This window comes from Emys orbicularis, chromosome 1 (genome assembly GCF_028017835.1).
Source record: "Emys orbicularis isolate rEmyOrb1 chromosome 1, rEmyOrb1.hap1, whole genome shotgun sequence".
NCBI classification, from domain to species: Eukaryota; Metazoa; Chordata; order Testudines; family Emydidae; genus Emys; species Emys orbicularis.
This window is the reverse complement of record NC_088683.1, coordinates 40,541,053-40,565,717: the sequence shown is the minus strand read 5'-3', so window position 1 is coordinate 40,565,717 and position 24,665 is coordinate 40,541,053.

The window sequence follows — 24,665 nt, the reverse complement described above, 5'->3', positions numbered from 1 at the left end:
CCTCCCTGTCTATCTGGTGTGGATTTAGACAACAGTTTAGGTGCCTGACTGCAGGAGAAGGTTCATGGCTGTGGATCCCAAGCAAGGATTTAGTTGGGAATTGGTCCTGCTTTGAGCAGGAGGTTGGACTAGATGACCTCCTGAGGTCCCTTCCAACCCTGATATTCTATGATTCTATGATTCTAAGGATAGGCATCGAACTCCATGAGAAGGTCGGGGTTAGGACAGATATCCCTCATCAGCATCTGCTATTGGCTAGCTTAGGTGGCTCTCTGCCTAAAGTGCTGGCTTTTGTGGATCCCATACTTTGGCACTTATGTCTCACCATGCATTGTGTAGGGAGCCCACATCCCTAACCCAGGGTCTGTGGATTTTACTGGGTGGCTAGGAGCCTAAAAGTTAGGTGTTGTAACACCTAAGCCCCTTTGTAGATCTGGGCCATGGTTCTTGTGCTATTTTTGGCTAGATTCAGAATGAGGAAATGCAGAGGGAGGTATGTTTTTTGGTGGGGGTTAGTGGAGAGGGAGGAGAAGAAGGGAAAAGAAAAACAAAGAGAATTAACTTTTCAAAAGTTATCAAAACTTTTTTTTTAACCCTCAGGAATGATCTGGTTCAAGTTTGTACAAAGATTCATGCTGAGATTTTATTTCATTTTATCCAAAATGTTTCACTCGTGGTCACTTAGGATGTGCTTGGCTTTTGAGAGAAGTAATCTCTAAACATGTCACATCACAGCTTAGTCCACAGTTGCAGCCTAGAACTCCCACTATTGTCCTGAATGACAAATAGAACCATTTCCTGCCTCGGGCTTAATAGTGGTGGAAATTTTTCACCAACAAACACTGTTGTTAGTTTCATAATTACTTCTCCCTCCTATTGAATGAAGTGCATAAATGAATGCCATGCCAGCTCTTTTGGGTTCAAATCCAGTGATCTTCATCCAGGCAATAAGTGTGCAGTCATTAAGTAGAAAGTGCTGTTGCCAAAAGTACAGTATAATAAATTTTCTTTGATAGCAATGTAGTATTTTAGCACATTAGTTAATTTGGGATGAGCGGACAAATTGAGTTAATTCCTTCAGTGAGTGCTGCAGAAGCAGTATATTTTCTTTCATTGCTTAGGGAACCATTCATTATAGAGAGCTTCAATCTGAAAAGGAAAAGTAAATCAGGCTAGTATTTAATATATTACATGTATTTCCAATTGAAAGACCAAGAGTGTAGGTATTGTTATAGGCAATTTTCTGGTGTTGCACTTCTAAAGAGCAGAGATCAAATCCTAGATTGTTTTGATGCTCTCAGGTCTCCCTCCATTGATGCAAAGCACAATGATGAGTCAAATCCAGAAGGCTTGCCTTCTTTGACAGACGGAAATAGCAGGAGTCATGCAATTCAGTAATCAAATGCATGGACAGACCTCCATGGGAAAGCGTGCACTTTATCAGCCAACCCTAAATCTGGTACAAGCCATTCTTAACGGAACATCACTAATGAACATGAAATTTGTTCACAATTTAAAAAAAAAATTAAATTAGTGTACAATATCACAAAAAACAATGACTAATAGAGACACTTGAGAGACATAGGGCCAGAGCCTCTTGTGGTATAAATATATGTAGCTGCACACATTTCCATCTGCTGAGGATCTGGCCCATTGAGTATAAGAAGCTACGGAATGTGCTTCTGGAAGCAGACAAATTCTAAGATCTCTTTGGGAAGCAGCATGAGAAATTATTAATGCACCCTAAGAAAGCAAATATCACATGTATTACAGACTGTAAGTGAACTGCTTGTCCGGTCCTACTCTATACATCATGATTTGTAGTACAATCGTTTATGAAGTGACAATGGTCTCTTCTGATGGTATACTGTCTAATTTACAGGAAAGTGTGTTTCAAAATTATAATACAACCAAGACCCGTAAAAGAAATTGCCTAATAATATTGGACTACCAGAGTGTACTTTTGTGAAATCATATTTTCCCCTTGTTTTGTCTCAAACATGTTGTTCTTCACAACAAAAATTACTGACAGTATTTGTAGATAAGAAGCTGCCATTCTTTGTCACTAAGTAGTGAATATTTTCTGAAAAATATCAAAATCACTTGTGGGAGTTACACAAGTATCTTTTAATAAACGTGTGTTTTTCACCTGAGGCTAGTATTTTCACTGTAAACAAAAAAAGGTAACTACCCTTTGTAAAATGCATGTAAAAATATTATACTTGCTATCTTGCATGCAATATTTTGAGGCTTACTGAGTAATTTTTGTAAAGTGGTTTCAGATCCTTGGATGACAGGTACTAAAGAAATGGCAGTATTAGTGTTAAATGACAAAACACCACACTTTTACCTTTAGATACACTTAGAAATTCTCAGAAGGATTCAAGGAAATTTCCATTGCAAAAATCACCAATATTTTAAAAGCCATGTTTTTAGACTATTAAAGTAAAACCATCTTTAGTGAGAGAGCTTTAAACGATGAGGAGGACAGTATGAAATTCATCAGAGCTTTCTAAATTTTGGGGGAAATCTTACTTGATGGAATAATTTGAGTAGTGTCAATGGAATCACTGATAAAGGCCAGGGTTTCAAACTATGTTTTGTAAAATCTAATTTTACATTGTTTTTTTTTTAATTGTAGCAAAACCGTCTAAACCTATCTGCTATACCTGAAGCCAAAGTAAATCTTGCCTTTTTCTGTTCTTTGGGCTTATCTCACACCATCAGTTTGTTTTTGATTTCTATGTACTCAGCTAATCCCAAATCAATTTACCGTATATACTCATTCATAAGCCAAATATTTTTGGTAAAAAAGTGACGCATCAAAGAGCGGGGATCGGCTTATAAACGGGTCTACACCAAAATTTGATTATTTTAAACTCTATGGAATCATTGAATTGAATATCTAATACATTGTTGTTTTGTTTACCTGGAGCATCTGCAGGCATAGAGCCCCTCGGCTCCCTGTGGCCGCGGTTCGCCATTCCCAGCCAATGGGAGCTCCCATTGGCTGGGAATGGCAAACCATGGACACTGGGAGCTGAGGGGCTCCATGCCTGTGAATGCTCCAGGTAAACAAAACATCCAGGTCTGTTAGTAGCTTACCCTAATGGGCCAGGAGCCAAAGTTTGCCAACCCCTGAAATATAGGGTCGGCTTATGAAAGGGTCATACAGTTTTTGCTATTTTTACCTAACAATCTTGGGGGGTCGACTTTTGAATGATGGGCTAATGAACGAGTATATATGGTAGTTTTCTTTGGTTGGATTCGTTCTTTCCTCAAACAGTAATAAACCTTCAATAGCAATAAACTCAAGTTTGAAAATATTTGTATTTATATACTAGACCAAATCGTGAGCTGGTGTAAATTGGTGTAGCTCCTTTGACTTCAGTGAACAATGCTGATTTAAGCTGATTTAAGCCAACTCTTGCCATGCATTTAGAATGGGGACAGTACCGGCTGTTTACCTCTGTAGATATGAGTTTGAACAGGGGTTCAAAAGCAAGTGAATGAAGTTTCTCCACCACTATTATCAGGGGCGGCTCTAGCCATTTTGCCGCCCCAAGCATGGCAGGCAGGCTGCCTTCGGTGGCATGCCTGCAGGAGGTCCGCCGGTCCCGCGGCTTCAGCATACCCGCCGCCGAATTGCCGCCGAATTCGTGGGACCGGCGGACCTCCCGCAGGCATGCCGCCGAAGGCTGCCTGACTGCCGCCCTCGCAGGGACTGGCAGGGCGCCCCCCATGGCTTGCTGCCCCACGCACGCGCTTGGAGCGCTGGTGTCTGGAGCCGCCGCTGCCTATTATGAAAATGATTTACTTAATACACTGAAAGTTTAGTGCAACTAATGAATGAAGCTTAGTTCTGGCACTGCAAAAGTAGGAGTTCTGCATGTTTGAGTTTAGAAGTCTTGGGGAATCCTTTGACTGCTTGGAGCCAATGTCAGTCTCAAGCATTTGTACTTCCTTAAATGTATGAATTTTACTAATTTGCCTACAGTATAATGGATTTTAGGGAATTAAAGCTTTAGATTAGAGATTATCCCAAATCCAGACTCCAAATCAAAACACCCCTGAATATTAGTTGATTCTTCTAGGTTTTGGACTCAACCTAAATCTAAAATCCATGAGGGAAGCTTTGGCCCAGATCTACAACTGTACATAGGCACCACTACAACTGTACTTAGGCACCACTTGTGATCCATAAAACCCGCACACAGCTGTCACCCTAACTCTGAAGTCGCCTAAACTCATTTGGCAACTACATTTTTGCTGTAAAAGTTCCCTAGACACCTAAGTTTCTGCAACTGGGCATTTCCAGTGCTGTCTCACTCTAGGCATCTGGATACCTATCTCCTGCCTAAACCCCAGAGCAATCCACAAACTGGAGGAAGATAGGTGGAAAAGTACCTGTCCCGCCTGCAGGGCCTGATCTGGTAGGCATGCTCAGAGACTGCCTACTGCATTGGGTTCTGTTCAAAACCTGGCCAGAGGAGGTGGTCTCCTTCTAATTTTTAGCACAGTAGTTAGAACACTCACCTAACTGTGTATCTGTGTGTGTGGGGGGGGAGGCCTTCAGATACATCCTTCTCATTAGCATCTCCCATTGGCAAGATTAGGATCATCCCCAGCTATCATGTTGACTTTTGTGGATCCCATTGTAAGGGGCCTATATCTCTCCATGCATTTTATATGGGGCCTACCTAGGCACCTAACTCAGGCTTTGTGGATCACAATGTTCCTGTGATTTTTCTAGGTGCCTAAAAGTCAGTGTCACAATGCCTAAATTCCTTTGTGGATCTTGGCCTTTTATGTTCCCGTTCAGAAGCTGTCCTGCATCTGGCTCCACCTCAATCCTACCCAGGCTTACCCACTTATTGAACCCTTCTTTTTCCTTCCCTTCCTGACCCTGCCCTTCCCTGATCCATACAAACCCTACCTCTCCTCAACCTAGTCAGTCACCTCTCACACTTGACACTTGGTACCTGTTTCTTGAGGATCTGCTAAAACAGACATTGTAGTATTGACACACAAAGATCCCATTATAAAGTGAGATAGTCAGTGCTAATTTTGTCATGGTAAATATTCCCTCCTCAACAGAGTTTGGCAAACAGTTTGAGACATATAGTGCTTTCTTCTTTAATACTTTAAATCTGCCAGATAATTTTCACTAATAGTATACAAAGAACCATATAATTTTGGTCTTCTTGTAGTTTAATCCCATTCCTTTCCCCATAGATTGTCAGAGATGTGACATGCTATAGCAGGGGTCGGCAACGTTCGGCACGCGGCTCGCCAGGGTAAGCACCCTGGCGGGCCGGGCCAGTTTTATTTACCTGCTGACGCGGCAGGTTCGGCCAATCGCGGCCCCCACTGGGGGACCGCCAGTGGGGGCCACGATCGGCCGAACCTGCCGCATCAGCAGGTAAATAAAACTGGCCCTGCCCGCCAGGGTGCTTACCCTGGTGAGCCGCGTGCCGAACGTTGCCGACCCCTGTGCTATAGTCTATTTCAATGTATATAGTATGCTAATGTCTGACCTGAAATGTCTATTCTATCCATTAGGCTATAAAGAACACAAAGTGTATGTCTAGACTGCAGTCAGAGCTGTGATTGCAGCACATGCAGGCATACCAGAGCTAGCTTTAATCTAGCTAGCCCAGCTAAAAAATAGCAGTGAGGACACAGTGGCATGGACCCTGGTGTGGGATAACTAGATACCCAGGGTTCCGGGTAGTCTTGTACAGCCTGTGCTGTGTGTTTCCCCCATCAATCGGAGTAGTACCTAAATCCTTCCCACATTAATGGGAGAGTAGACACCTAAATACTGTATTCGGTCAACTTGCTTAATAGCCATTACTGGGTTCTTGCTGGGTTTTTTTTTTTTACAGATGTTGCCAGTAAACTTTGGTGTTTCACTAACGATAATAACATGCTAACTGAAGTGATAAATATTTTAGGGCCATATCATTTTATACACCAGGGAGGCCATGAAAACCAGACAGTTTCAGTATACTAAGACCCTGATTCAGAAATACATTTAAACAGATGAGTAATTAAGCACATAAGGAGTGCCACTGAAGTGCTCAACGTTATCCGTGTGTTTTGCTGGAGTGGGGGGGGTCTAAGTTTTCTCTTACTCGGTTGCAGAGTTTTGTGTGTGGAAGTGGAGGAGAGTTTGTTACCAAGAATAGGGAGGATGATGATCATTTATTTCTTTGGATTTAAGCTTAAAAATGTAGGTCATATATTGTGATTGAAGTACAGTGTCAATGAATTGTCCATAAAAATGCTAAACACATCAATGCCTCAAAACACAATCTAAATACATATAAAACCTGGTTGACTGTGTTCTAACATGGCACATCTTACCCTGCCTGCCAGAGAACAGCTAGTGTCACAACTATAACTACAGTGCCAATATTAGATTATGGGGATGTCATTTATCAAAATGAAATGAAATCACAGCTGCAGGGGATTGAAAGTTTTCTGTGATAGATCACATTCGTTTACATTGCAGTGCCATTCTTGAATGCATCACTGTGTTATGTATGAGAGTTCTGGATGATTAAACATTGAGAATAAACATACATTGCATCAGCATCAAGATCTATTTAAATGCATGAAAAGACATTCACTCAATTACTGCTCAACAAGTCAGCTAGTTGAGAACAGGAGTAATTATTCACTGAGATCAAATGGTACACACTCATTTATCAAGCACAGATTGGAAATGAGCATGGAAGACACATTTTTCTGATAAGGTCCAAAGGACTAGATTTCAGCTCCTCATATAATCTGTGTTTCCCTCTTTGCCAACATGCTACCAGACCCACCCCCCCACACACCCCCACTCCTAGTCTCCTTACTCAGCCACTCCCAGCCCTCCCGACTCCCCACTGTGACTCATAGTTCCAGTCTCCTTGCCCAACAAGTTTCACACTCCCCCTCACCCTGAAAAAAGCCTGGTATGGAGCTGCCAGACAATGCCATTTCTACACTCTCAGTGTACCATGGTTCAAAGGAGATGGCCACAGGAAATGTGTACCTGCATCTTGTAGTTGTAACACCATATGCAAGTGGTGCAGATGGGTTGCGGCTGCTATTCTGGCATTTTGTCTAGAGCAGCAGCAGAGTGGGGAAGGTTATGCTGCAATCTAAAACTCTGGTGCTGGATTGTAGTGCTGGATTTTCACTGTGCACTTCACTCACAATTACTCTGGCTTTGCAGATGAAGTGAATTTCACTTATTAGTGTACAAAATAGTACAGTAAAAGACCCAAGTAAAATCTCTGCTTCAAATTCTGCCTTTTCCCTAGTGGTTTTTTTTTTTTTTACCTTCACTGATCATCTATTTCTGTGGAGAAAGCAAGTGCGTGCAAATAGGGTGGTTCAGGGCCGGCTCCAGGCACCAGCCCACCAAGCTTATGCTTGGGGCGGCACCTGGAGGGGGGCGGCGCGGCGCTCCGGCTCCAGCCGCCGGGGAGAGCGGAGCCCCGGCCGGGCTCTCCGCCCTCCTCCCGGCGCTCTGGCCGCCGGGGAGAGCGGAGCCCCGGTCGGGCTCTCCACCCTCCTCCTGGTGCTCTGGCCGCCGGGGAGAGCGGAGCCCCGGGTGGGCTCTCCGCCCTCCCCCCGGCGCTCTTGCCGCCGGGGAGAGCGGAGCCCCGGCCGGGCTCTCCGTCCTCCTCCCGGGGCTTCGGCCGGTTGGGGAGAGCGGCCCGCGGCCGGGCTCGGCGCCCTCCCCTGCCGCGCTCGGGGGGGGGGGGGGACAGCGGGAGGCTTTTTTGCCTGGGGCGGCAAAAAAGCCAGAGCCGGCCCTGGGGTGGTTGTAGGCAGGAAAACTCTACAAAGCTGACTGAATAGTTCCTAGTGAATCATCTTCTTTAGTAGGAAATGGCTGTGACTTTAAAGGGGGCAAGGTCTCCCAACACTGGGATTATGGAGTAGGGTCTTCTTAGTAATGTAGACGCATGAGCTAGGCATGTAGGCTGCTGCTAGTCCCCACCATAGCAACAACCCTCTGCCACTTGGAAATCTGACTTCATTTCTGGATTGCCTTGTGCTTGCAAAGTAGCAGTCACAAACAGGACTCAGCAGGAGTTAATTCAGCTCCAAATTGTATCAAAAATCAACCCGATTTCTAAGTAAAAATCTTGAAGCTTTGCAGGATTACTTTGGAGCATGGATAGTCCCCTGCTTTGTCCCCTTCTAGCCAGCCCCACCCACAAAACCCCAGAGGAGCTCAGTCAGATTCTGCATATAAATGAAAGTGAAAAACAGCCCAGTAGCTATTTTTACTTGTAAATACTGAAGCCATTATGTTTTAAACACAAACAATCCAATACACAGAGGAACTGTAAACATTGGTACCTTTCCATTTGTTTAAAATTGAGTCTTTTTTTAGTTAGGTTGGAGTGTAGCAAACCAACAGCTGGAAGCTCAGAAAATCAATTTTGTTTCAATTTGCTTCTCTATCAATGAAAACGGCTTAAGCAATTTACATACTTTTTTATAGGAAGCAATATTAAGGCTCCATATATCTATGCCAAGTGATTAACCTGATGTAATTTGAAATGGCTGCCTTGTAAGCTGCAGAATGGACAGTGTGACCATCCTCTTTTCTTTCCCAAATTCATTTTGCTAGCTTAGGTTACCACAAGTCAGAAAACATGCATCACAAGTACTGTTGTATTTTCAAAGTGTTTATATTACACCATTGGCCTGATTTTCAAAGGTACTGAGTAACCAGAACTCCCATTGATTTCACAGAGAACTCTCATTGTTCAGCCTGTTGAAAATCAGGGTACATGAGCATCCATTTTGAGAGGCAGAAGTCATACTCTGAGCAGGTAAGGTATTTATGGTCTCAGTAAATACACAAAATTACAGCCATAACACATAATAGGTTCTTAGATCCCTACACCTGTTTTTTTGTTTCGTTTAAATTTTCTCCTCTGTTCTTTGATTTCAGGGCCTTTTATTTTACTAATTAACCTTCTACAGTAATCAGATATTCTAAGATCATCTCTCAATGTATTCAAAAATACATATACTTTCTTTATTGTAATTCAGTTTGAAGGTCTCTTGTGACGGGGTTCACTCACCAGACCAGCACCTCCTGCTGGCCGTCTCAGGGATTAGCTCTTTCAGCTGGCACACCCTCTCCTGGTGATGCTCTCATACTGCCTTCTCCACCTGCAGACCCATCTTAGCCCATGAACCTCAGTGTCGTTTCCAAGACTCGGTCCTCTCGGCCATGTCATCATCTGTGTTTCCCCTTTCCGGGGGGAGTTCAGTATCTCCATCAATAGTCCAGTCACTTCCCTAGTGGCGAATGGTGGGGGGGGGGACATGGGCCCGCCCACTACTCCAGGTCCTGGCCCAGGGACCCTATAGATAGCAGTGTCTTGCTGCCTCTCCTTAATTTCTCCAACAATACTGCTGCAATTCCCTGGGCCATTTCCCTAAGACCCCAGCACCTTCTTCGTCCTCTTCTCAGGACCTTGAGCCAGATGTATTAGCAGCCCACTAGGAGCTCCCTCTTGCTCCCCTGGACCCTATCAGTGACTGCTCTTTCCAAAGGTGCTACTCTTCCTGCAGCCCGCTAGGAACACAATCCCCACTCCATGGGCTTCCCAGAGCAACCAACTGTCTCTGGCCCTGCTGCTCCTTTTATGTGAGCCCGTTGGGCCCTGATTGGCTGCTCTGTGCAGCCTCCCTCCAATTGGCTGCTTGGAGGACTCACCTCCCCTGCTCCTTTCTGAGACAAGGTGTGGCAGGCCCATGGGCCCTCTATTAACTACTTCGTCTCCAGTGTGGGGTGAACACCACATCACATCTATCATTAATTAGAACTCACTTTCCTTTTTCTATAAATATCTTTCAAGTTATTAAAGCGACTGTATGTGACCCAAACGTGAGGTTTATAGCAGAAATGTGGAGAGCGTATTAAATATAACAGTGCTACTGAGTGCTGCTTGAAGAACTTGTAAGACAATGTTATGTCAACACAAAATTTGCATTTTTGAGCTGTGTACACATGCTATGCGCTGAGAGACAAGAAACCTTTCTGTGGGAAATGAAACAGACAAAGGAAAAATACTCTAATTGAGGAAAATGTTCATAGCAACATTCTTATAGAGAGAATATAGTTCGTAGCATTTCTTTTGCACAGAAATAGCAGAAATTGTGCTACCAGTTATGCATGAAAGGCGTGTAACTAGTACACAACATAAATAAAACTGTGATTTGAGATGGGGTAAATGGATTTGGCCTGGAATAAGTACCTGTGAGCAGCCTACAGTTTAGCTGAGAATTTGACTATCAATTCACCTCTAACTGGTAAGAATTGCCAGTGAATTTGGGATGTTCTATTTAGTTATGTTACTCTTCTGTTAGATTCAATAGGATAGATAATGCAGTCATTTTCTGCTGTGAATAAAGTCCTACCACTGGCACCAGTGAAATGCTCATTCATAAGACAATGTTCAGGTCTCTTTGTTACAGGCCATAACAGTTGACAAAGCTATAAACCAAGGCGGCAAATAGAATATATAATATACAAGATTAGATATAAATAGAAGCCTAAAATGTAACCACTTACTGTAGTACAAAAAGTAAACAAATTGCTTTAAAAAAATAAAATTCTTGCAGCGCTTCAGAAAATCTGTCAAATAAATTGTAAATCCAGAGATCTGGCATTTCATCATTTCAATTACTTACTAATTAAAACTAGCAATCAGTAGCTTGTAACATAAGCGTTTTGCATCATAGTAGATCAATAGGTAGATAATAAGTTCATTACATTGGAGTTAAGTCTGTAAATAAGGCATCCATCAATTACTGAAAGGAAAAACAAATCTTCTAAGAGAACATTGTAATTTTCTTAGAAACTTCAGAAAGCCTAAAATTTCAAAGTTACACTTTAGAAAAATGAGCATTAGAAGTTCTTGAAATGCCCAGTTAAACTCACCCAAACAGTTTCTACCCTGTCTCTCTTCTCTCATCACACATGTAAGAGGAATTTATTTTGAAGGAGATTTGGATGAAAAATATACAATAAGCAGCCTATAGGGAGAGACATCTGGAATCCAATACATCCACTTTATTTGTATAGTTTGCCTGTGGGCTCAAGGAACTGGTTATTGCATATACAGGCTTAGGATACACAAGTGTGACTGATCCATCACTCTGTGCCCCTAGTTTATATTTTTTGTTCTGTTACTGAAGAGGTTTATTGCCTTTGATAGAGTAGCTAGGTTCCATGTTAAGCCTCACAGTAGGACAGCATTTACATTAGACACCTGGGTTAACTTAGCAGCATTGGCCTAACTCTGTTCCCATTGAAGTCAATGGGAGTTTTACGATTGACTTTAGTGGGAGCAGAGTTGAGCCAGTACTGAGTGCTTTTGAAAATCCCAGCTATAGGTAATTATCTTCACTGTTTTGTCCCAGATATAGTAAATTTTTCAATGACGAGATGTAAAAGCCCGTCTTATTCCAATGACTCTGAATGGACTTAAATGGCACTGGAGCATTTTGCTGAAGCAATGTAAAGACAGATGTGCATTTGTTTAAATGCTGTGGTAGAGTACAACCAGTCTTTCAGCTAAGTTAGATCACTGCTCCATTTTCAGAGTCAATCTGATGGAGATGTGTGCTGTCTGAGAACAGGACTGTTTTGGCAGTCTTATTTTTTGAACAAAGATACAAGGGCAGAGTTAGTTATTCATGTGAACATTACTGTATTTGTATACCTTCTAACAGAGCTGGGGACTATTTTTAAGCATAACCTTCGCTTTTACTTTTCAGGCTAATGTCTGTATTTTCTAAGAAAATGGCAACATTTTCTCAAGAGATCTCTCCATTAAATGCCACTAAGTGACAGATATTTACTCCAGCTTCATGAAGATTTTTGCTTTCAAATTGCTAAGCTTTCATAAACTATTTTAAAATTACTCAATGACAGCACTCAGGTGGAGCTTTTAGGCTATGCAGAAACTTCCACTGGAGCTTCCAGGTTGAACAGGGATGGAGCCCACATCCCCCATCTCCTTGTGGGTCTCTCCTTTCCTCATCCCCAGGCCACATCCTACCTCTCAGGCAGTTGCATGCCTGCCACAACCCCATCAAGGCCAGCTTCCTTATGATTTTATGGATTCTGCAAGGTCTGCACTAAGGTTATGTGGAATTCTGTAGGGCTCATCTTATATATAACCTCCTCTCCAAATTATCTGAATGTTGATTCCTCTCTTACCTACCTCCTCCTTAGAATTTCTGTTTGAGAGTCACAACTGAAGTTCTCTTCTAGAGTCAATAATCCACCGGGATCCTCCTTTCCATTTGCAATAATCTTCCCTCTGTTTCCTTTTTCATCTATTCGCTTATAAGAGATTATATAAGGCTACTTGCACTTTGGAGGCTGAGGCACTTGATGTTAATAACACTAGTTTCCCTGCCTCCCTGGAATCTCCCTAGCCTTGACTATGACTTTTACACAACAAAAGAAAAGACTGTCCCAAGAGAACCTCAGGTTTTCCAACAAGCCGAGTGCAACTGGGGCAGGATTTGGGGATTGAGCTATGCTATCTGAATGAATACTCATGCAGCCCAGACATGATAACTCAGGTGATAATAATTTAAAAAATCAAAACTAAGACATTTGTGGCAAGATTTTTTATGGCTGATGTTACCCATAAAAAATCAGAAATATAAGAACAGTAGGACAATGGAACAGACGCCTTGGGAGGTTGTGGAAGCTTCTTCACTGGAGGTTTTCTAGAAGAGGCTGGATAGCCATCTGTCTTGAATGGTTTAGGCACAACAAACCCTGCATCTTGGCAGAGGGTCAGACTAAATGACCCTTGCCATCCCTTCTAACCCTATGATTATATGATTCTATAAGAGGTGAGAAACCAGGATATTTCAGGCATCCCAATAGAATCTTTGGGAAAAACTGCGATTATCCAAGTAAAATTGGTGTGTATGGTTTCTTCATTGATAAAGCTCATACTGTAATTATGTACATTGCTATCAAGCAACCCGTTAACACTGTGGCCCAGAGCAGGCCTCTCTTGGCAAACTCTTTAAATCAGCTCCACCCTTGGCTAGCAACAAAGCCTAACAGATTAACAAACCTGCAATAAAATTACACTTCCCCTCTTTCTCAGCAGCTGTTGCTATCTTTCCCTGTCTGTCTGCAATAGACCTTCTAGAATGGGAGAGCCTGACTCGCAAGACTTCCCTGGTGGCCTTAAATGGCCAGAATATCACCACAGAGTCTGGAAATATTACAAAGTGGCTTTGTCAATGAGATTATGCAGATTTGGGTTGTAGCCTATAGAGCTTGTTTAGCCTTTTATTTTGCTTAGCAGTAATGCAAGGAACCTACAGGCCTTTATCCTGTAAGTCACTGGCTTAAGCAAGTTAGCATAAGTAAAGTAGGCCTATGGTCCTTAGCATATATAAAATAGCCCAACAATTACCCTATAGTTTGGGGAATGGGGAATAGCTTACTCAAGAGAGGGAGTTGGTACATAATGATACCACGCAGCTGCAGGAACAATGAACTGATACTGGGCTTGGATATTTTAGGATAGAATCATGGGTATATGTTTAATCACAAACTTGCTTTAGCAATAGGTGACATATATGATAATGAGCAAAAAAGAATTAATATGTTAACCTATAAGATAAAGGCACTCTGATATAATGAGGGTGAGGAAGTTAGCTTTGGACATGGGAGGCTGGATAGCTGGATGAATATTCATGATTGTACCCAGGCCCTATAGTAGGCCGAGACACAATGTAGCGGGACCTAGCTTGCCATCATTGACCCGTCAGCTCTTCATTGTTACTGTCTACCACTGACGTTCAGACATTGCAGGGTCTGGAACAATGGACTCAGCAGGCATGCAAGGGATAGGACTGCTACTTTGTCTCTCACCACCAGGTCCTCAAAGAAGGATGTGAATATATAAGTATATGAGCACATGCAGGGGATGATACCAAAGCTATCTCTAATACAGTAACTCCTCACTTAAAGTCGTCCCGGTTAACGTTGTTTCGTTGTTACATTGCTGATCAATTAGGGAACGTGCTCGTTTAAAGTTGTGCAATGCTCCCTTCTAACATCGTTTGGCAGCCGCCTGTTGCAGGAAGAGCAGCCCGTTGCAGCTAGCTGGTGGGGGCTTGCGACCAGGGTGGACTGGCAGCCATCCTATCAGCTGTCCCTCCCCCCACCGCCATGTGCCGCTCCTGCCCTCTGCCTTGGAGCTGCTCCCCGAGACTCCTGCTTGCTGTGCAGGGGGGAGGGGAGGAAGAGGGGTGCTAATGTCAGGGGGTCCCCCTCCCCCCTGCTCCTGCACCCCGCTTACCCATCTTCCATAGAGCAGGGGGACACACAACAGGGCTCAGGACAGAGGGAGCTTGCTGGCAGCAGCAGCTGCGGTCTCAGCAAGCTGATCTAATTAACAAGGCAGTGTACTTAAAGGGGAAATGCGCATCTCTCTCTCACACACACACAGTGTGTGTCTCTGTCTCTGTCTCTGTCTGCGATGCTGTCTCCCCTCCCTCCATTCCTGCTGCCTTGTAGACTGTGAGAGTTAACCCTTGAGGTCTCAGCCAATTGCTAGTTCATCATTTAGCAGTAAGGCATTCCCTGGGAAATATCCCACCCTCTGACTCCTCCACCTCAACCAAGCTTCACAATCATCATCACTGTGTACCAGTAGTTTGTTTAAAACTTAAAACTGTGTGTGTGTGTGTGAAACTGTGTGTGTGTGTGTGTGTGTGTGTATATATATATATAATATAGTCTTTTGTCTGATGAAAAAAAATCCCTGGAACCTAACCCCCTCATTTATGTTAATTCTTATGGGGAAATTGGATTTGCTCAACATCGTTTCGCTTAAAGTCGCATTTTTCAGGAACAGAACTACAACGTTAAGTGAGGAGTTACTGTACTGTTTTACTGCTATTTGTTTGTGTGGTTTGGAGCTTTCTTGTCTTTACTGATTGTTTTAATAACCGTGGCTAAGGCTTTGCTTTGCCCTCAGTGTGAGTGTCTTTGCTGTACACTCCAGAGTTCCCTACAAATTATTGAACTACTTAGTTTTAATTCTGCAGAACCTGATTCAGGGGTGAGAATGCTATTGCACTGAGCTCATTAAATTACCATCAATTGGCAATTAATAGAATTATTGACCTTTAAAAGGATCAGGATACAGTGTTGATCAGAACATTTAGTGAATTCATGCTGAATTTGCTGGATTGTCAGAAAAACTTGAAAAAAATCTGAAAAAAATGAAATGTTTTGTTTCAACACCTTAAAAATGAAATGTTTTGATTGTTCAATTCAAAATTACTTTTTGTTTAAAAAATGTACTTCAGTTGTATTTAAAAAAAATAATGTATTTACAAAGCTTGAAAATGACATGAAATGATTTGTGTAGAACAAAACATTTTGTTCAACAGAAATGAACCTTTTTTCCCCAACTTTTTGGTTCACCAGAAAATTTTTGTTTTGGGTCAACCTGAAACTAATAATGATAATTAAAAAATTACAATGGACAGTGAACTGAAAAATCAGTTATTCATACAGAAATAGTCAGGAATACTAGGTGAATGAATAGCATTTTTGTGTTATTTTGGTATTTTTGTTTTATCAGAAACATGGAAGAATTGGGGGTGGGAGGGACCTGTATAGAGCCCTTAAAAATTAGGAAATTCCTTCACAGCCTAAGAAAAGGGTTGGGTCTGGTTTGAGCTTTAAAGTCATGGTCTGGTTTGTGATTTAGGCACAGGGTCACATCAGTTCTCTTTTATTTGATAATTTCTATTATTGACATCAACATTAGTCTACTGTGTCACAATCCTCCACCCCACAGCTCTGTGAGACCGTCTTATCCCACTCACTCACCATTCCCCCTCATGAAAGAAGGATTTTGAAACATTATATTTCCAAATTAAAACTTCCAAATCCCTAGCTAAATACATTTGCGAAAATACTGGACAATGTAGCTGATTTGGACCCTAATTCCCACAGCTATTAGAATATTTTGTCTGACTCGTCTCTTCCCACTCTGCCTAAAGGCAGTTTATCATCGGTGTAAGGTTAGGTTCATTTTAGTTCAAGCAGCAAGCAATGGCCTTTAGCTTTTGCTCTTCATGTTCAGCAAAAATGAATAAACAGCACCAGTAAAAAGGGATTTTTTGTCCTTTGTAAGAAACCAGCGGAAGGCCAATATTCTTAGACATTAGTATAATTTCAGCCTGCATGATTTCAGCCACATTAATGTTTGTTCCATCAGTACTTCAAGCAAATGTCCAAAATGTGGCTTTATTTAAATCCATTCATTTATAGACCTTCCACTTTCTAAGTCAGCAGCTGGCTGGATGTGATGGAAAATATTACTGATCCTGCAAGGGCAGTTATGTAGTGCTATAGTGTATTTAGGCACTGGCCTATGTCTCTGACTTTCAAAACACCACAGACCCTTTGGGTCTTAGTCGAAATAGGATTTGCCTTTCACCTTCAAGGCTAGAATTTAAGCAACCCTGTGATCCAGAGTTAAATGAGTTTGGTGTCTCACTTCCCACTGACACTAATAATCATAAATTCAGGAGCCATAACTTTAGACAGTTTGACACAGTTGCTGAGTAAAAGAGGGATGTGGCAGTATGAACTGAATTATTTCTGGTCCTAGAAAAGGGTAGCATCAAAGAAAGAAGTTCTGTTTATGAAGTGCTTGCCTGACATTTACCCCTCAATCAATAAACAAAGGATGCATTTTCTTGCAAATCTACTCATTTAACATTTACAAAGAAGAGGATATTGCTTGAGAAATGAATGAAGACTTTCCCTACCTTAATAATTATGTGTATACATCTTTTAATCTATCTTCAAAGCACTTAGGAAACATTATCTAATTAAAACATGAACCTGTTGAGATAAAAGTAAGATCAGACACAAACCATCTCCTGAAACTCAGACACTAGAGATCAATAAATTCTATTGTTTTTCATCCCAGTAATTGGTCAGGGTTTTACCTTTAAAATTATTTTTACAGAGAGTTAAGAGTCTGTAAATGTATTCCTTTGTATAATGTTCAGTAATCACTCAGGGATAAGGGTGGTTGGCAGCAGCCACAACACTTTTATTAAACCTACAAGTGGTCATCTCCATTCGAGTCTGCTCAGGCTTCTGGAAATCTCTACAGTAATTAACATAGAGCATGCTCAGAAGGTTATGAATAGGCTGTGTCTACACTGGTGTGCATACTTGTTTACTTGACCTTCTACATGCTCTCACATGCTCTCTATACCTGTGCTGAGTGTCCACTTCTGTTATACTGGACACAGATATAAAGCTATATTTGTGTCCACGCTGCCACTTTTGTTACGTGACATTAGTGCTACCATTGCAGGGGTGGTATCCAAGGGTTCTGTGCTTCACAGGGAGACACTCTAGGAACCACTTTGCTGTGTGTTGTTGGTACAGTCCCCCTTCTGCACACATTTGCCAATAGCTGTTCCTGCTCATGTCTCCCCCGTGCCAAACTGGGTGGAAGATATGGAGCAAAGGGATGATGATATGGTTCCACTCCTGTGCCTTGTCATAGGCCAAATGTCTGTGCAATGGAGTAGGCTATTGGCAATATGCTGGATGGTATTTGGGCAGAACTTTCTGACATATCGAGGACAGCTGACCTTAAGGTCAATGACAATTCATTCAGCTTCTGATACAGATACGGTAAATGCTGGTATTGCCACAGTATGCCCAGAGGTGGACCATCACTTCTGGTGCAGGAGAATCAGCATGGTGTGGTACGATCACATCGTTGTGGAAACCTGGACTGACCAGCAGTGGCTTCAGAACTACCAAATGAAGAAACACACCTTCATGGAGCTGTGTGAAGAGCTTGCACAAAACCTCCAGCATCAAAATACTCTATTCAGGGAAGCATGCCAGCCCAGAAGTGGGTGACTATTGCCTTGTGGAAAGCTGCCAATACCACAGAGGTATAGGTCCATTGAAAACCACTTTGGGGTTGGAAAGTCCTCTGTCAGGGTAGTGCTGTGCAGGTTTGTGAGGCAATTAACATTAAGATCTACCCATGGGTGGTTGCTGTAAGAAGAGTTCCAGATGGCACCCATATCCCACTGCTTTGCCCACCAAAAGCACCATGTATGTCAACCAAAAAGGTTACTATTCACTCATTCTGCAAGGCTGAGTGACCACAGAGGCAGAATATCAACATGGGAATCCCTGGAAAAGTTTGTTATGCCACAAAGCTGAGGAGATCAGGATTGTACTAGAAGGGGGAAGAGGGGACTTTATTCCCAGAATCAATACAGTTCTCTATGGTGTGCCTGGGCCAACTGTTATTTACTCTGCATACTCACCCCCAGCTTGGTTCATGAAACCATATCCTGACATTAATTACTCTGGAAAAGAGGAATTTAGATACAGTAGCTTCAGAATGGTCATGGAATGTGCATTTGGTAGGCAGAAATATCGTTGTTGCTGCCTTTGCATCCATCTGAATGTTAATGTGGCAAATGCTGTTTGTATAATCGTCACCTCCTACATACGTCATAATGTTTAGGAGGGTAAAGAGAGGTGCTGCTGTTCTGAATGCGCTCAGGACAACTCTGCTTTACAAAGTCTCTGTACAAGCTGAATCTCACCCATGTGCACACTGGTCCTAGTTCCTAGCAGGCTGGGGAAATCAAGGGTGCCATATGTGTACACATCTTGGCACAGTAGGAAGGCAGAGGGTGACAACTGCCTGTGCCACGGGACAACTTCACACTCTGTACAGCTGCTGGAAAAGCATAGAGGGAACATTGGCACATACTTGTGAGGCTACAAAGCTCTGTGAGGATTTTGTTTCCCTGTAGCTGAAGGTCATTAGCCGTTCCTTCATGTCACAATTCACACATTACAATTATAACAGGGCACCTCGACTGAGTTACCACCTTTGGGTTGCGTTTGTGCTGTGGAGGGTGGTAGCTGAGTTGTAATGCAGTCATTGTGAAATGCTTCTGTCTTCACTGTTCAGAGATATGATAAATGCTGGTATTGCCACAGTATGCCCAGGGGTGGACCATTTCTTCTGGTGCAGGAGAACCAGCATGGTGTGGTACAATCACACCGTTGTGGGGCACTCTATTATTGGGGCACTCAGTCTCTCTTAATGACCATATCAACTATTTGCTTGGGGGTGTGCTCCCATTCTGTTTTTTAACCGTTCTTTGTCAACAGTGCTTATTGTACTTACCGGTTGTTATGAAGCATTATGATTGAATCACTGGGTAGTGGCAGATATTTGTATTGTTACTTGAATTGTATTTCATTTTTCTGCATTTGAACCAAGCCATCAGGACATTTATCTATCCATTTTCTGTGTTGTGAGCTCTGCTACAGTTACAACTAGCAGTACTGTCTGTAAGTACATAACACTAACTGCACTTGCCCCATCCCTTCCGTGTATCCTTGGGACTTCAAATATTTCTGAACTTGGGCGGGTGAGATGAGCTCTGGGTGTGGGACAGACAGAAAAGTGTTTGCGGTATGATGGCACCAGAAAGTTACACCATTCCAGTTCATGTGCTGTGAATGGTGGGGCCCTATCCCAAACCTGAAAACATCTTCAATTCATCATACTTAGGAAGGCGGGTCCCCCCCAATGCAAGGAAATGATAACATTTATTAAAAGTACTAGATGGAACATGTAAGTAAAATATTTTTCAGAAGAGATGGAAACCAATAAAACATAATGAGACTGAATCTGTAAACAATGGCCAAATGGTACCTGTCTCCTTGCCATTTCCCTGACAAGGGGGGAATGATGGGGAAAAATTGTTCTTTGGGACAACCAGGAATGTCTCTTGTGCAGGTTCAGAGTAGGATCCTCCACCTCAGCAGCACCCTGGGTGGCAGCTGGAGGAGGTGAAGGAAGTGGCAGTTTCTTCACAGACAGGTGCAGTGCCCACGGCAGCAGGTGGACCCAAAATTGTTTGGCCACTAGTTCGATCAGCCTCTCCATGAAGGAATGCTCCCATTCCCTAAGGGGTGCCGCCAGCTTCATGAACTAGTTCATCAGTGTCTCATCCTGCTGAAGAGCCAGATCCACCTGTGTCCTGAGGAACTCTGATTATGCCTGGTTCCTCCTATTTATCTCTATGAATAGTTCTTCCAGGGTCTTCTCCGTCTGCTTATGGAGTGCTGCTCCTGCCCTCCTGGCAGAATGGTTTCTCTCTCGGGAGATGAATATCCTGCCTGTTCAAAGACATGGGTACCATTGAATACTTATTTCCTTTGTAGGAAGTTGATAAATCCCCCCCACATAACATAACTTTGCTGTAGAAGGCCACAATTTTGACACTTTTCCACATTCCAGGAATGCACCTGTTAGATTACCATAGTTGTCAGACAAATTTTGCAGCCCATGGGGAAGGAGCAAAGGCTACTAATAGTAAGATAAATGTACTAACGTTTAAAAAATATATCATTTTCATAGTGCCTCAAGGTGGGTGTGGCGGGGTAGAAGTTCCTTCCAGGGTCTATGTTAACAGTTTGCAGTTTCTTTTTTAAAGGCTGGCCAACAGTTGGAGAACATAGTGGTTTTCAAGGTACCAGAATGGAAAAGAGAGGTAGCTTTCCCATCTTGCAGAAGAGATCCAGTAATCTATGCTGGAGAGATGTTTCTGCTCATGGCTATCCTTCTACATATTGCTGAATGGAAGGATTGGATCAACTATGATGGTGCACTAAGCAGATTTGCACTGCTGTTGATCCTCAAGATCCAGCTGGAGTTTCTGCTACACCAGAAATTTGCTGAAATATGGTTATGTGAGTTGGAGGCATTTCCACTGGAAACTGACTATATTCTTAGCTAGCATATGTAGTTTCCATGCAAATGGAGATGTGAACCACGAAAACCACCCATCCCCTGGCATCACCAGAAAATCCTGCCCTTGTGCCCGCCTAACCAATGAAATGGAACAACAGTGAGATGGACAGGGAAAGAAAGAGACACACCACAATTATTTCATTCTCTGAAGTTTCAGGTCAGCACCACAAGCCCCTCACCTCTCCACAGCAAAGGAACACTGCATTGTGTTTATCCAGCAGCCGGACTGGATATTTCTCCCACTCCTGTTACCTGGGCTTGTGCAGCAGGGCTTTATGCACAGAAAGGCCAGACACCAGGGATAGGGACAGTAACCATTTTGTAATCTTCCAACGGAGAAAGAACTGTTGTGACTAAATTTTCCTCAGACAATGAAAATGTTCCCATTCCCTTCCTGTTTCACATGGCTCCTGTTTGTAAGGGACAGTAAGATTGGGGGTGTGGTAGAAGCATTGAAACTATGTACTCTTCCAAGGGACAAAAGACAGCTGTTATGGAATTTAGTCAACAACTCTAAAGCTGTTCTGATGTGGTCAGCGCACTTTGCTACTACCTGTGAAAATGAGGGGGGACAGGGAACTTTATAGATTCGATAAGGGTCAGGAAGAAAAGGGTTCAATGGATTGTGGGGTGGAAGATGGAGGACTTTTGAAACTTGAGACATGCTATATTCCCCCATTCACACATGGGTTTGAGGCCATTCCACAGCCCAAGGCGTGGACCTATGCACAGCAGTCAAGTGCCTACTCGCCCTCTACTTCTGACATCTCTTCCAACCCTAATATTCTATGGTTCCATGATACTCTCCTTCAGACGTGTGCTTCTGGGGTTAGAATGTCGACAATAGGGGAGTTATGGGTGCATGGACACATGTACTTTTGCTAGTGTAGACATAGCCATAGTCTCTCCTGTTCAGACATCACACATCATTTGCATAGTCACTCTTACATGAGTAACTTGATTCCTATCCTAGACTTAGGACTAGTTTATAGCTAGCTGCTATCTCACCCTATGCATTGGCCAGATAAGAACATAAGAACGGCCATACTGGGTCAGACTAAAGGTCCATCTAGCCCAGTATCCTGTCTTCCAACAGTGGCCATTGCCAGGTGTAATGAACAGAACAGGTAATCATCAAGAGATCCATCTTCCATGGTAGTCACTGCATTCAGGGAAATGCAAGGGACCTGTCCTCCACTGGTGTAAATCAGCATAGCTCCACTGAAATCACCACCTGAGGTGGTGTCTGCATTAGTTTTCCTTATCCTCTTGGAGAGAGGATCTTGAAGGTTCTCGCTGATTGACTGTTTGGAATCATTGCTACATTTCTTGAGTAAGCCATACATCAATGCCACTGATAAATGGGTACAGAAGTTCTACCCAGTTTAGAGGGCCCTACATAAGACCATGTTCACCACTTATGCTCCACTTTTAGAAAAAGTTCTGAAATGCCAATGTTAAGGGCTACCAATTTTAACTCTGCAACCAGAACGTTGTATGAATGTAATCCTGTTCAACTGACAAATTTCAAGGAAACTCATTATAAATGAAGACTACAAATTTCTTTATCGCTTGGCTATGTAGTTTTATAAGGCTTTGTTGTCCTTTTAAGACCCACTGCAGTATATACATGTTTGTTTCTATATTATATACATATTTCAACTAAAAAGCTGCATAAAAAGAACAGTAGGATTGCAGAATCAGAAGTCAAGAAATGTCCTAGATAAGGATCGCACACAACGGTATCTGTCATAGTGATTTCTCTATTAACCTCCTCCTTGGCCCAATTACTGGAAATGGAAAATGAAAGTTATGCTGCTGAAAATGGTCACTATCTATAATACATCCAGTTTAATTTGTGTCTCTACCTTTCCTCTACTTTCTTCTTCCTCCTATCAAATAAATTATTGGGGGCCTATTGCATAATGCACAGATGTTTCTCCTACACCACTGCTTCATAATTTTTCAAGTGGTATCTTGGAGAAAATGATACCATATGTATCCCCTCCATCCGACTAATGCTATTTCTATACAAACTGCAGATTGCATTACTGCTGCCCTTTGATCTAGAGAGTCTCAAAATCCCACAGCAGAGATGTTGGCTTTTCTTTTCAAGAAGCTTAGCAATTGTGCATGTGGGCCTTTGCCTTAGTCTTCTGCCTACCATTAGCACTGCCTGGCATGTGCTTCCTCAGTACTTTTCTTTTATATTAGCCCTTTATTACTATTTGTAACCTTTACTTTTTTGTAACTCTGATTTTTTTGTATTCTCTGTTATGCTCTAACTATTGGCACTAACTCCATACCACAGCAAACATAAATTAATCAGATAATTCCTTTGGAACAGCAACTAATTCAGATTCTCCATTTTCTTTCACTTTTGTCATTACTCATATCTGTCCCATACCATCCCCTCTTTGGGTCATATGATACCATCAGTTTTTAACCAGCACTCCTCATTCAAGTCACTGGGGAAATCTGCTTAAAAACTGATGGCACAATATGCTATTACATGTACATTTCAAGAAAGAAATGGGAATATAGCTATCATCCATGTATGGAATGTGACAAGCCTAATGTTGGATACTCTTTCTTAATTGCTATCCCATCAGGTCAGTGCTTTCCAAAGAAGTATCACCAAAGTATCTAGTACTTTACTTCTACGATCCCACGTAACGCTTTCCCCCCCCCTCTCTTTTGGCATGAATTAAAGGCTTGCTATTGGCTCAGAGGCAGTAAATGGGGTTAGAACTACAAAAAATGTGGGATTATTGAGAACAGGAGAAGCTGGCATATTATATATCATTTTTCTTGCTCTTTTAAGCAAAGTTCTCTCCACCAACATAAACTTTGGTAATCAGGCTCTGTGCAAGTAGAGTGTTGGAGGGGCAGAGGAGATGAAATCCAATCCTACCCACATACAGAAAGTATCCTGGCTCAGGGCTGCTCTGCAAATCCCCGTGGTCTCTTTCTCTGGCCTATATGGGGCCAGCATGGAGACGTTTTCTGCACATGTAAGGGCGTAAAGACACTTCTTCATTGCTACTCTGTCTGTAGTACCCCCAAACAGTGCCCATACAGGGTATGTGGTTTAAAATGCATCTAATATGTGTATTCAATATTATAAAACAGAGGCAATTTGGTGTTTCTTTGAATGTTCTCCTGGTGCCATCTCCTATAGTATACTTGATCATGTAGGTAAAAATCAGCTGAAGCCATGATGTAAAATGATCTATGTTAATTTTGACTTCCCTCTTCCCTCCACTATACACACAATGGTTCCTGGAAGAAAAGTAGGTTTTTACTAGCAAAGATCACATAAGCTTATGACAAGCTAGATGAAGATTTCCTCAGCAAAGGTCAGTTTCCTCCGTGTTGGACTATTCTATCAGCTTTTCTGTAGGTCTAAGTCACACAGCTCTACACAGTATATGGGAACATTTCTTTTCAAGTTGAGGTAACTTTTAAGGTATTTATTGTTTCTTCTGGTCACACCACTGGAAGCCTCTTTGTACCAAATACCTCACAATTAGACCACTCATCAAAATAGGTCTTAAAGAATGGAACTGCATCACAGACTCTGATGCAGTACTGTGAACCCCAAGACTTCAGAAATCATGAGACAGGTTTCAAATACTCATGAGATTGGCTTAAAAATCATAAGGTTTAATAAAAGAATAAATGTTAGGTTCTTTTTCATTGCCTTCCAGAGTTGAGGGCATGCACAGGTCAAATTTTCAACGTTTTACC